The sequence below is a fragment of the Kogia breviceps genome, chromosome 10 (assembly GCF_026419965.1).
Source record: "Kogia breviceps isolate mKogBre1 chromosome 10, mKogBre1 haplotype 1, whole genome shotgun sequence".
Classification (NCBI taxonomy): Eukaryota; Metazoa; Chordata; class Mammalia; order Artiodactyla; family Physeteridae; genus Kogia; species Kogia breviceps.
This window is the reverse complement of record NC_081319.1, coordinates 49749794-49762500: the sequence shown is the minus strand read 5'-3', so window position 1 is coordinate 49762500 and position 12707 is coordinate 49749794. Positions and strand designations below refer to the sequence as shown.

At 42.6% G+C, this 12707-nt stretch overlaps 1 protein-coding gene across 38 annotated transcripts in view; it reads left to right on the top strand.

The window, feature by feature from the left end:
• Positions 1-9652: 9652 nt before the first annotated feature.
• LRRFIP2 (LRR binding FLII interacting protein 2) overlaps positions 9653-12707 on the top strand; it is a 122505-nt gene continuing 119450 nt past the window's right edge. For 12 of the 38 annotated variants that reach the window (XM_067005723.1, XM_067005707.1, XM_067005720.1 and 9 more), the window contains exon 1: positions 9688-9959. The gene's annotated coding sequence lies outside the window, so the exon portion shown is untranslated. Of the gene's footprint in view, positions 9960-10171; positions 10560-12491; positions 12653-12707 lie in introns of those variants that run through there. The other 26 variants (XM_067005721.1, XM_067005706.1, XM_059077330.2 and 23 more) reach the window with 19 other exon arrangements.

The following is a 12707-nucleotide window of genomic DNA, read 5'->3' as shown; positions in this document are numbered from 1 at the left end:
TAGGTTAATACAAAATATTGAGTATAGTTCCCTGTGTACACTAGGTCCTTGCTGGTTATCTATTTTATACATAGTAGTGTGTATATATTAATCCCAGCCTCCTAATTTATCCCTCCTTTCCCTTTGGTAACCGCAAGTTTGTTATCTATGTGTGTGAATACTCAAATAATTGAACGCTGCTCTAATAATTGAAAACTAGTGTGTGGACAGCAATGGGGATGAGGCTCAGACCGAAGCATGGACCAGCAGTGAGCGCCACCATGGGAGAGTTCAACATGCTTGTCAGCTGATGTGCCAAGGCCAGAATTTGTTCTGTAAAAGGAGGGTTGGGTATTTTGGTGGGGAGTGCATGAAACTGCTATTGAATGTGATACACTGGGTTTGCTGTCAGCTTACTCATTATATCTCCACTAGACAGTTAGTTAGTTAGTTAGTTAGTTAGTTCTAGGAGGGCAGGAGCTGCACTTGTATTGTTCATTTACTCCCAAGCATCCAGGACATGCTCTTTTGTTTTAAATGAAAGAATAAATGGTGTATGCCAAGCAAGAGGAAAATCTACAATGGTTTTGAGCAGTGAGAATCATAATTAGATCTATTTTTCAGTTGTATCTGTTGCATATTTTTGACTCTGGGGTATTGGTATTATAAACTATCTTTTCTTTAAAAATTAATTTATCTGGGACTTCCCTGGCGGTCCAGTAGTTAAGACTTTACCTTCCAATGCAGGGGGTGCGGGTTTGATCTCTGGTCAGGGAGCTAAGATCCCACGTGCCTCTGGGCCAAAAAAACCATAAAACAGAAGCAATATTGTAACAGACTCAATAAAGACTTTAAAAATGGTCCACATCAAGAAAAAATCTTTAAAAATTAATTTATCTGAGACAGATGTAGTACATTTCATCTAGGAATATTTTGAAAAGTAAACGATCAAGTCAAATCACTGATAATTCCATTTCTTAAGGTTAACATTTGGGTATCTCATCCTGTAATTCTCTATGTATAATATTAAGAATACTGGAATCATTCAGAACATATTGTTCAGGAACCTACTTGTAACATTTAAATACATGGTTAACACTATCCTATGTTACCTTTTCCTGCAATAGAAAATTTAAAAGTAACCAGACCTGGGCTTCCCTGGTGGTGCAGTGGTTAAGAATCGCCTGCCAATGCAAGGGATTGGCAGGGACATGGGTTCGAGCCCTGGTCAGAGAAGATCCCACGTGCCGTGGAGCAACTAAGCCCGTGCGCCACAACTACTGAGACTGCGCTCTAGAGCCCGCAAGCCACAACTACTGAGCCCATGTGCTACAACTACTGAAGCCCATGCGCCTAGAGCCCATGCTCCACAACAAGAGAAGCCACTGCAATGAGAGGCCCGTGCACCGCAACGAAGAGTAGCCCCCACTCACCACAACCAGAGAAAGCCCATGCACAGAAGGAAGACTCAACGCAGTCAAAAATAAATAAATAAAATAAATAAATTTAAAAGTAACCAGACCCAAATCCAATTTCTAAACATGAAATTCTGATGAACAGGACCACAGAGCAGTGATTCTGATCAGAATTGTGCTTGTTAATAAAAGCAGGCTATTCCGTGGCACACACAGCTCCAGGATGTGAGATTAACTTCAACAACCATTCAAGATTAACTTCAACAACCATTCATTTAGATTTGGTTTGATTTTTGGCCAGTCTTATGTCCAACTTGAAGCAGGTCCTAGGACAGAGAATGTTATGTTTGGTGTCCAGGGAAGCAGCAAAATAGAGGAGCCACCCCAAATTCCAGACTAATAGATAGTCAATATTCTCTTTATAGCAAAGTTATCCATTTACTGCAGCAAAATTTAAACTAAAATGTTAAAAATGCCACATAAATTAGGTCAAACATCTTGTGGGGAAAGTAGCCTGTTAGTATAGAAAGGAATGGAAACAGTGAACCTGAAAAGAAGCTGAAAAGACATATCTGTAGATACATTTTGCTTTCAAGATTCGACACTATGTAAATGTCCTTCTAGAAGATGAATTTAGGCTGATTCATTGCCACTTGCTTCTGCAGTGGTTTTCCAGGCACCTTAGCTAGCAGCCACCCTGCCTGCAGGCTGTTGAGGGCAAATAAATATGTTTCAGGCAGACTGACAATAGGAAAGAATTGTAGGACAAGAAACTACCTGCAATACCTAGGTGGGAGTATCCTGGAAAGTGTTGTGCTGAAATATTGACCCTTCCAGCTGGTTGTTCATGCATTTACTTTTGGTGAGGTTCACTCAGCAATAACAAGTGAATTTATGACAGGCTAATGATTCATGGGGACATGACGTATTGCATACAGAATCGGAAGAGATTCAACCTGAGTGCATGGCATTACTAACTTCTTTTAAAAGCTTAAGGAAGGAACAATGTTTAGGCCTTTTGAGTTACCAGGTGTAGAATGCATTGTTTTTTGACATCACTATCCAGTTCCTTATTTTGGTGACAGTGGCCCATTTTTTTCCCCAGGGAACCACTCCTCTTCTATAGTCCATGCTCTTTGGGTGAACCAGAGGTGAAGCATATAACTCATATTTGGCCAATCACAGCACAGAATTTTCCTAGCTCAGTAATTTGTTAAGGGATGGGCAGTTAACCAGGTTGGTTCAATTAGTGAATCCAGGACTACTGGGAAGGATCTCTTTCTTTCCGGACTTGGACTGGGGTGGAGGTACACTTGAAGTTGTTGGGAACTGTCTTGGTATCACGTGAAGTTTGAGTATAAAGCTAATATGGAGGAGAGCTGAGCCTTTTTTTTTTTCCCCCAAGAAGGCTCTCTTATTCATCCAAAGTGATATGGGCGTGAGGGGCAAAAGACTGAAAATTCTAAGTCTACCCTTATTTTCGTAAGTGTAAACTTACGAAGCTACAAGTGTCCAAATTAAATATTTGTAAGAAAATTGATGCTTTATGATAACAACAAACTCTACATTCCAATAACTTATTATATGAGCATTGTAAAATGTCTGTGATATGGCACTGTGGAGTGTGTAAAAGAAAACAGATCTTTTCTCAAGAAATGTATAATCTGTTTAGATAAGACCAACATTAAAACACAAAACCCTTTAAAATGCAAGTGAATAGAAGATAGTAATGCATATAAATATTCTGAATGGTAATATAATGTAACTGGTAACTACAAACAAAACTAGCCTAGAACAAAAAGCATGACAGGCTTTAGGCTAAACTGAGTATTTCCATTTAATTCTCAAGGCACTGATCTTTATATCTTAGTCTTTAGGTGGATTCATACATTTGTATTTCCTACCTGGATGTTTCCTGTGAATTACTGACTTGTATATTCAATTGCCTATTTGATGTCTCCACTTAGATGGCATCTAAGACAGGCAATCACAAACTCACCTTGTCCAAAAAGTCTTTTCCTCCAAACCTGTTTGAATAGACTGCCTTTCAGATTTTAGTAGATGGCAACCCCATCCTTCCAGTGGCTCAGGTCTAAACCTTAAGTGTTATCTTTTTTCTCACATCTGGCAGCCATTCATTCTATAAGCAAAGCTTACTGGCTCTCTATCTTCAAAATATATTTGGAATCTAACCACTTCCTACTATCTTCACTACTATCTGAATTTTGCAATACTGATCTTCCTGATCTCATCCTTCCCCCCCTAAAGTCTATTTACAATCCAGCAGCTGAAAGTCTTCTCATTTTATTAGGAAAAATATAAAACATACAGCAAAGTTGAAAGATTTTACAGTGATCCCTCTGTATACCAGTAACAGAGCAGTCCTTTTCAAGATGACAGATCATGTAGCTCCTCTGCTCAAAACTCAACAGCTTACGTCATTCAAAGAGGAAAAGCCGGGCTTCCCTGGTGGCGCAGTGGTTGAGAGTATGCCTGCCGATGCAGGGGACACGGGTTTGTGCCCCGGTCCGCGAGGGTCCCACGTGCCGCGGAGCGGCTGGGCCCTTGAGCCATGGCCGCTGAGCCTGCGCGTCCGGAGCCTGCGCTCCGCAATGGGAGAGGCCACAACAGTGAGAGGCCCGCGTACCGCAAAAAAAAAAAAAAAAAAAAAAAACAAGAGGAAAAGCCAATTTCTTACCATGGTCTACAAGACGCAGCACGCTCTGGTCCCTACTTCCATCCCTCCCTCTTGTCCATTACTCTTCAGTCACACTGGCCTCCTCTTTGCTCCTCAAACACGGTAATTACATTCTTGCTTTAGGGCCTTTGTGCTTGCTTTCCCTTAGCTTGGGATGCTCTCCCCACCACAAATTTGCACAGCTTGCCTCTTTCTTTGCATCACCTCATTCGGTCTTCTCTGACTCTTCCAAATATTAGGTTGAACAATATAACACTAATGTCATCCTATCAGGCTGTATGTACCACATAAACTTAATATCATCCTGAGGTTAAAAAGAAAAAAGATGTAAAAAGATCAGTACTTTCATATAGTTCAAACTAATAAAATAGCAACAGCACCCTACCCTCTTATTCTTACCTGGGTTCCAATATTCTTGATAGCACTTCTCACCATCTTATGTACTATTTATGTATTGTCTGTAAGATCCTCAAAGACAGGGAGTCTGTGCGTTTTGTGCACCACCGAGTACTCAGTGTGCAGACCAGTACTTGGCCTATAGTGCACACCCAGGTCATATTTATTTAAAGAATGAATTCTTTACACTGAAGCTAGAGTGATCATTTAAAACCACAAAGTCTGATCATGTCATTCCTACTAAAACCTCTTCAATTCATTTGCATTGCTTTCAAAACAAAGATAAGAATCCTTAGGAAGCCTGTAAGGCCCTGCATGGTGGGCCTTTGGTTCTCTAGACTCATCTCACATTATCTCCCTCATTTCTTTATAGTCCCTGAGATTCTGCTTGTCCCATGATGAGGTCTTTATGTTCTTCCTCTCTCTTCCCCAACATCTGCACTGAGTTCACTCTGAAGCAGTTTTAAATCTTGGCTCAGAGCATCTCTTGCTAGAAGTCATTTCTGATACTTCAGATTAGGTTGAGTTCTACTTTGATACCCTTGATTCCTGTGGTCAAAAGCTGGAAGAAGGACCTTTGTGTTTTCTTTGAAGAAAGAATTCAGCAAAGAGATCAAGATTGTGAAAAAGATAAAAGCATTTATTAGGAACAAAGTATGTGTGAAAAAAAAATGTGTGAAAAAAAAAATGTGTGGAACACACAGTGAGCTCAGAGTGAGTTGCCCCCAGTAGGGGCAGCTTAGATTGCTTATATAGGGGCAGTTTTCCAGATTGTCTCTGGCCAGTCATCTCCATATCTTGTCCTGGTGTGGGCACACATCTCTCAGCCAAGATGGACTCCTGCTGGCATCTTCTCTCTCCTTTTGTCCTTCCCCTAGCCTGAGGGCCTCCTCTGCACATGTGCTGGGCTGGGAAATCTACAAGAATGCACGCAGTCAGGGCCCAATGTTCCTGCTGGTATCCCATCTCAAAGCATCAGCAGACCAGCTGCAGCTGCCCAGCCTGGGGCCTGTCTCTCCTACCTCACCCTCATGTACCACATACCTACCCTTAGTAATATGTATTAGGATTATAAGGTTAATTTTGTGTGATCATTTTTCTCCCTTACCAGACAGTAAGTTTCCTGAGAGAAGGAAACACAACTTTCTTTTTAACTTCTCCTTGAATCCCTAGCATCTAGGAAGTATCTTGGCACATAGTAAGAGCTTAATACTCACTTAAAAAATAGATCCTGTTGTGTTCCTATGTTACTAGTGCCTAACTGGGAGCCTGGTATACAGTAGATGAGTAAGTTTGCTAAATGAGCTGTAATATGAATAATGTTTGATTACTCATTTACAATGTATATACAATGCAGAAGAGCCATCACTTGATTATCTGTGATTAGGCATTTATACATAACTGATACCTACACGAATTTCCAAATTCTCCCTTCTCATCAAACTTTCCTCATCACTAAGTCTGAAGAAAGTAACTTACACTTCTTCTCTTTCCTTTGTTTGCTCTCTGGTGGAGTAAAGGATGAGCTGCTCTGGCTAGGAGAATCCATATGGAGCTAGAATTAGCCGTAAGTGAGATCTGGCTTCCGAACCAATAGACCACAGCATTCTCATTCGGATACTTAGATGTTTACAAACTTTTTTTTTTCCCAGTCAAATGAGGACCTTTGCATTTTTTTACTTTAATAGCAATCTCTCTGAAAACATTTCAGTGGTCAGAGGATGTATTAAAACACACCCATACGCACATTGTATAAATTTATAGGTTTATTAGGGCAGGAAGACATGGAACAATATAAGCAGAAAAAAAAAATCTTACAAATAATTCACTTTTAAGTATGTTGACCCACAGAATTTTTTAGTAAACTTGTAATTCCAGACAAGTACTGTGGCAAGCTTATTGATATTGTCATCTGCTAATTAAGGAAAGGGAGAAGAACCAGATAAAACAGAAATGAATTGTTGCAAAGTGCTGATTTTCTGATATGATGAAACACAAAAAGAAACTAAAAATCTAAAGATAGCAAGATGTCAATTTCTTAGTTTTAATAATGTATTATAGGTTATGTAAGATGCTGCCAATGGGGGAAACTGGGTAAAGAGTACACAGGACTTGTCTGTACTATTTTTGTAACTTCTTGTGAGTCTATAGTTATTCCCCACCCCCTAAAAAAGGAAAGCAAGAAAAAATAGGAAATCTAGATAAGAAATAAAGTTTGGAAAGAGAACTTAAAGCAAATATATATAGTCAGCAGTCACAGACTGTTGCTTTGTTAGGTTTCCATAGGTTTGTAAGGAGTTAACCAAAATTTTAAAAATTCTTCCAAAATGTGCTACATACATACACTTTACTAATAAAAATATTGGACTCTGAAAAGTAGCATCCTATTTTTAATGTTTGAACTAATGTTTTCCAGAGATGTGTGTAGAGTGAAACATAGTATTGTGTTTGCAAAAGTCAATTTTGTGAAAGCCACAAAAATGTGTGTTTGCTCTTGAGAAAGGAAAATTTGTATTTCTTGACATCATCAAAGAAAAATGTGAAGGATCTGATATGAAATGAACAAAAATGTACAAATCCTACCACCTCATTGCTCAAAATCTTATCAACACTTTAAAAATTTTCCTTCATCTATTAATATGTCCCTAGAGCGGACAGCCCACACAGACCTGGGGGCATTCACATGTCAGAATATTCCATAAAGATTTGGGAACGCATATTTTTGGCAGAAAGAATGTGCAGGGAAAGACTGCTTGTGAAACAGTTCAGAGTGATGCATTTAGTCAGGATCCCCTTGCAATGACAAAACGTTAGTGTCATACTTTGTAACATTCTTGTGAGCCTTCAAAAGACACATGCCACCATTAACTTTTTTAAAATATTTATTTATTTGGATGTACCAGGTCTTAGTTGTGGCATGCAGGATCTTTAGTTGCTGCATGTGGGATCTAGTTCCCTGACCACAGATTGAACCCGGGCCCCCTGCATTGGGAGTGCAGAGTCTTAGTCACTGGACCACTAGGTAAGTCCCCATTGTGAACTTTAAAACAAATGGAATATTTTTTTTTTGGCAACAGATGGCAAATATCCTATAGTGGGAGAAGTAAAAATACAGAGAAGTTCCAAAATTGCCTCATACCATTCTACAATAAGTATACTCTCATAATCAAATTGTAAGAGCAATATAGAAATTTGCTTGGCCGGACACTTCATTTATATTTCCTTTTTAAATATTAAAGTACAGCAATATGGCATAAAGTAAAAGGGGAATTAGGGCCAGAAAGACTAGAGTTTCAAATTCTGACTCTTAGCTACTAGTTTTGTTACCTTAGGCAAGTCATAATTGCTCTGAATCTCAATTGCTCTGAATCTCAATGTCTTTGTTACTAAAATAGGTATAATAATCCCCATATCTCAAGGTTGGTCCTAGTACTGAAAGGGATAATAAATTTAATAGCTTAGTACAATGCTGTGCAAATAGTAGATAGTCAATAAGTGTGAGCTTCCTCCCAGTTTTCCCAGAAGATATGGCAAAACCTTTCTTTCTCTTAGTTTGTTATGAGCCAAAACAAGTGGCTAAGGAGTAAAATTTTAAAAAGCAAGAGGGCTTCCCTGGTGGCACAGTGGTTGAAGATCCTCCTGCCGATGCAAGGGACACGGGTTCGTGCCCCGGTCAGGGAAGATCCCAGATCCCACATGCCACGGAGCGGCTGGGCCCGTGAGCCATGGCCGCTGAGCCTGCGCGTCCGGAGCCTGCGCTCCGCAACGGGAGAGACCACAACAGTGAGAGGCCCGCGTACCACCCCCCCAAAAAAAAAAGCAAGAGCATCTAATCCTAATATTACCCAATCTTTCCATTAATTATGCAGTTATATAAACAAACTAATATTTAATAAACATTATTGGATTTATTGGTATTATTCAGGTACCTGAATAGGTTCTCTCTTGAAAGTCCACTTTTTATTTTATCTTTAACTGATTTAGCAAAAATATGTCATTAATCCTTTTATTCAGATCATAACATAGTATGATCTTTTGGGACTATTAAGCCCCTCTTGATCCCAGGTGAAAACCATAGTTTCAGTGTTTGCTCACAGGTCTGAGAAAAATAGTGACATGGAAAGAAAGTGCGAGGTTAGAGATTTTTGTCTTTCAAGGCTGATTGTATGATAATTCTCCTGTGATGAAGCCACCTGTTGATGTCTCACCGCCTAGAGACCAAAGTTCCCTAATTCATGCCTCCCTCGCAGTGCCATACTCCAGCCCTCATGAACTCTAAAGGGATAGCAAGCCTTCTGAAATCGCAGGGGTGGGCAGCAGAGAAACAGCCCTTGGAAGGCATTAGAGCCAGGTTCTTAACATGGAATTGTGGGCTTATTCAGGGGGTTCTGGAACCTACAGTCCCTGGATGTAAAGTGGTGTCGAAGTGTATTTCGTGCCTTCTTACCAGGAGGCTGCTCAACTATCACTTCCCTCTAGAGGTCTTCCCCAACTATCCCATCCTGCCAGAGGTCTCCCCCACAAAACCTCTCATCACCTTTGTGTATTTCCTGCGGAGCTGCAGGAGCCGCATCGCAATCTGTCATTGCCTTGTTTGCTTAAATCCGTCTACCCTACTAGAAGATGAGCTTCCCAAAGCGCAGGACTCTGGTCTTTCTCCAGGGCCTTGAACCTGGTGGCTCTCGAGAGATACTTACGGAATGAAGGACAGGTCCGTGTCCATCAGATATTTAATGGACTCTATATTCTTCCCCCCTTGCCCCCAGCATTCTTCTACGGAAATCATTTCAAAATCATTCATTTTGGAAATAAGGCTTTCAGCATTTGAACCACACCCACCCACCTTCGTTCCTACCGTTAGAACTGCCACCCGGGCCCACTCACCCAAGCCCACTAGGCCGGACAATTTGGAGGTGACCAGGGCACGGGCTGCCTCGAACGGGCACGCGCATCAATTCACATTCCCGGACCTGGTCCGGGGGGCGGAGGGGTTGGGTGGGCCCCGCGGGCCCGGAGGAGACACCACGGGAGGCCGCCCGGGCCTCCACCTTACCCGCGGTTCCAAACCTCTGCCCCACAGGCGGTGCGCAGCTGGCCGCTGGCGGACAAGTCCGTCCCGCAGCGCGCGCCACCGCGACCACAACTGCTTCCGGGTGAGCGGGTCATCGACCCTGAGGCCCCGCCCCTCCGCCGCCTCCGCCGCCTCCGCCGCCCGCCGCTCGGGCTGCGGCTCCTCCTGGGAGCCGGTTCCCGCTGTCTCTGCCGCTGCGCCGAGGGATATCGGCGTGACTGACCGACCGGCTGCCGGCGCCGGGAGCCGCCGCATCCAGCCCGGCCCGACTGGCCGGGAACCCAGGACCGAGTCCGCCCCCCGCGTCCCTCTCCCTTCGCCCCCGCGGGCTCCCGGCCGGCAAGCTGCGCTCCGGCCCTTCCCGGGCGGCGTCGCAGCCATAGCCCGCGCCCGGAGACAGGTAAGGGCCGCTCCTCCCGCCGGCCTGGAGGGGAGCGGGGAGCGGGGCCGCCTTCCCGGCCTCTGCAGCCCGGCGAGGTCCGTGCCGCCGCGGACTCCTGCTGGGGGCCGGGCCCCGAGGTCGAGGTCGCCCCCTGCCTGCGGCGTCCTCGGGCTTCACGCCGGGTCTCGAACGCGCAGCCTCGGTCCGCGAGCGGGGACGGCGTTACTCCCATTGTGGGAGAAATGAACTCGGGCCGCTGTCTCTCCGCTTCGAGTGCTCGGGGCTCCTTCTCCTGTTCCTCGGACGCGGCACTCCCTCGGTTCTGTACCCGGCCGGCCACCCCGGAGAAGGGTGTCAGGCCGGTGGAGGGCGTAGCGCTTTTGTGGGATTTTTTTTTTTTTTCTTCCTCTTTGACCCGAACTGAAGCGCGGGCATAAGAGGCGCTTGTTAGGAGTGTCAGGGTTAATGCTTGACTAATGCGAGGTGTTATTCACACCCAGATTGTTAAGCTATATAGCTCCAGCCAGGCCTGCTTCTCGTGCCCGTGGATATCCCGCAGGAAGCCGGAGGACCTAAGGAAACCCATGTCTTTTTCTTTCTTCGAGGGGACGGAAAAGTGCAAGTGTTTGCTCTACTTTTTCCACCGTGGGAGATACAAATATAAGGCTGCGGAGACCTGGCCAGGGAAATATTGCATCCTAAACTGTAACTCTTTGTAGCGTATTTTCTTTGAGTTTCCATTTAATGACTCAGCATTTCTGCCCTAAAAAGAAAAGCTGTAGCGTAGGTTCATTGATTAAAAGATAATATGTAAGGATAACAGTGCCCGTTACTTTTTATGGCATCACAATGGGAAGAGAATGTGGCTACAGTAATGGAACCACAGAGATGGAGAGCAGGGTGTGGATGGATCAGTTCTTCATTAGTGTTTAAAATAACATTGTTTCAAGGTAAAATGTCTATTTGGGGGATGCTTCTGTATGGAGAGGTGCAATTGTTGGAAAAGGCAAAGTGTTGCAGGTAAGGGTTAGTTGGCAGGGACTTGACGTTTGCTGTGGTTTGAAGGTCTTGCAGAATTAACCCTGTTTAATAAACATCATGCTCTGTTTAACACATGTAGATATGATGACCCAGTATTATACTCATGTAGAATAAGAATTTCGGAAAGTGTGATTCACTTAGGAAGTTAGGTCACTCGCTTTGTGAATCATTGATATGAATCTTAAACTTGGAATAGACGAAAGCTAGAGGTTTGTTACTGCCTGTTTAGATGCCTTTGCTCATAGGAAGTGTTGTATTGATGCTTTGTTAGGTTTGTTGCTGCATATTTATTGTCATGAAGTATGGTAAGGAAATAAAAAGTGAACTTTTACAGAAGCTTTGGATTTAGAACAGTTTGTTAGTTCCTAAGTGGATTGTTGTGATTTTACCCACTTTCTGGGTTTTTTTGTGGGGGGGGGGGGTGGGGGGTGGGGGGGGGTTGCCAAATGTGGGAAGATAAATGAAGGAAGGTAAGTGTCTAGAAACAAAATAAATGTCGGTGAAAAGGAGAGCTACCATCTTTAAGGCAGGAAAAACTTCACTGAAAGAATCTGCGGTACACAGAAGAGTCTTGAGTGAAAGGCCTTACCCATTTGGTGGAATCTGCCCTTAAAAATGCGCAATGGGACTATACTGAGCTCATATTTAAGTTCTGATAGAGAAGAAAGTGTGTATTGAAGTGGTGATTCATTATTGGAATGAATTCATTTTAAACTAGAAATAACCTTTTATTGCAGAAATGTAATTTGATCATTTTGGCTTTTAAAGTGTTGCTAAACAAAATGACTTTGAATCACAGCGTTCTTGATACTTCTTAGCCTTCTTTTCTTTTTCTTCTTTTTGGAAGTCAGCTTATTTTACCTTGATTTTGATTTATAAGGAACTTTAGTTAGTTATCAGTTGAAAAGTAATGGTAAGTTTACCCTGTTGGTGTTGCTTACTAAATTCCTTTAATTCTTTGACTAAATTTCCGCATCTTATTTCCTTGGATATCCATTCTTATTATATTCAGAGCATTGCCTAATGTTGCTTTTGATTTGTGTCCAGCTAATAGTGACTTAAGAGTTTCAGTTTCCAGTGAACAGCTATTCCCTTTTGGAAAATCCCTGTGGAAACCGCCTGCACTGACAGTCCTGATAGGTAGATAATGCAAGAGAAGCCTTCTTAGGTTCAGGATTTAAGCATCTCCACAATGAAGGAAAAAAGTGATACGGGGAATATATTTGGCGAAGTAGAGTCTTCTCTCAAACCAAAACCAAAAACTGATCTTTACTAGAAATGAGAGAGAGGGAGCAGTTTCTTGCAAAGCTGTTTGTGAATTGTTTACCCTGCTCCTGGTTTGAAGAGGAGCAGAATTGATGATAATATATATTTTAAAACTCGCTATAGCGTGTTGGGAATGTCGATGAGGGTCATTTTAGAGGAAATACAGTTCTTCTGTCCTCAGCATAGAAGCACTTTCCATTGCACCTACGAAGTAGAGACCATTTCATAGCCTTTTCCTTTTAGGTGGTTGCTTTCTCTCTGGAGAATCTGAATGGAGAGATAGATGGTCCTTTAACAGGAAAAATGTACCACCTTATCCAGTTTGCAAATAAAGACTTTATGACCATCATTCAAAACTCAACTTTTAAAACTTCAGAAGGAAGGAATTGAGCAAAATTTACCCTGTGAGTAGAATAACTTTGATTTTTTCTCCATTCTTTCCTTTAAGGTAATAGATAG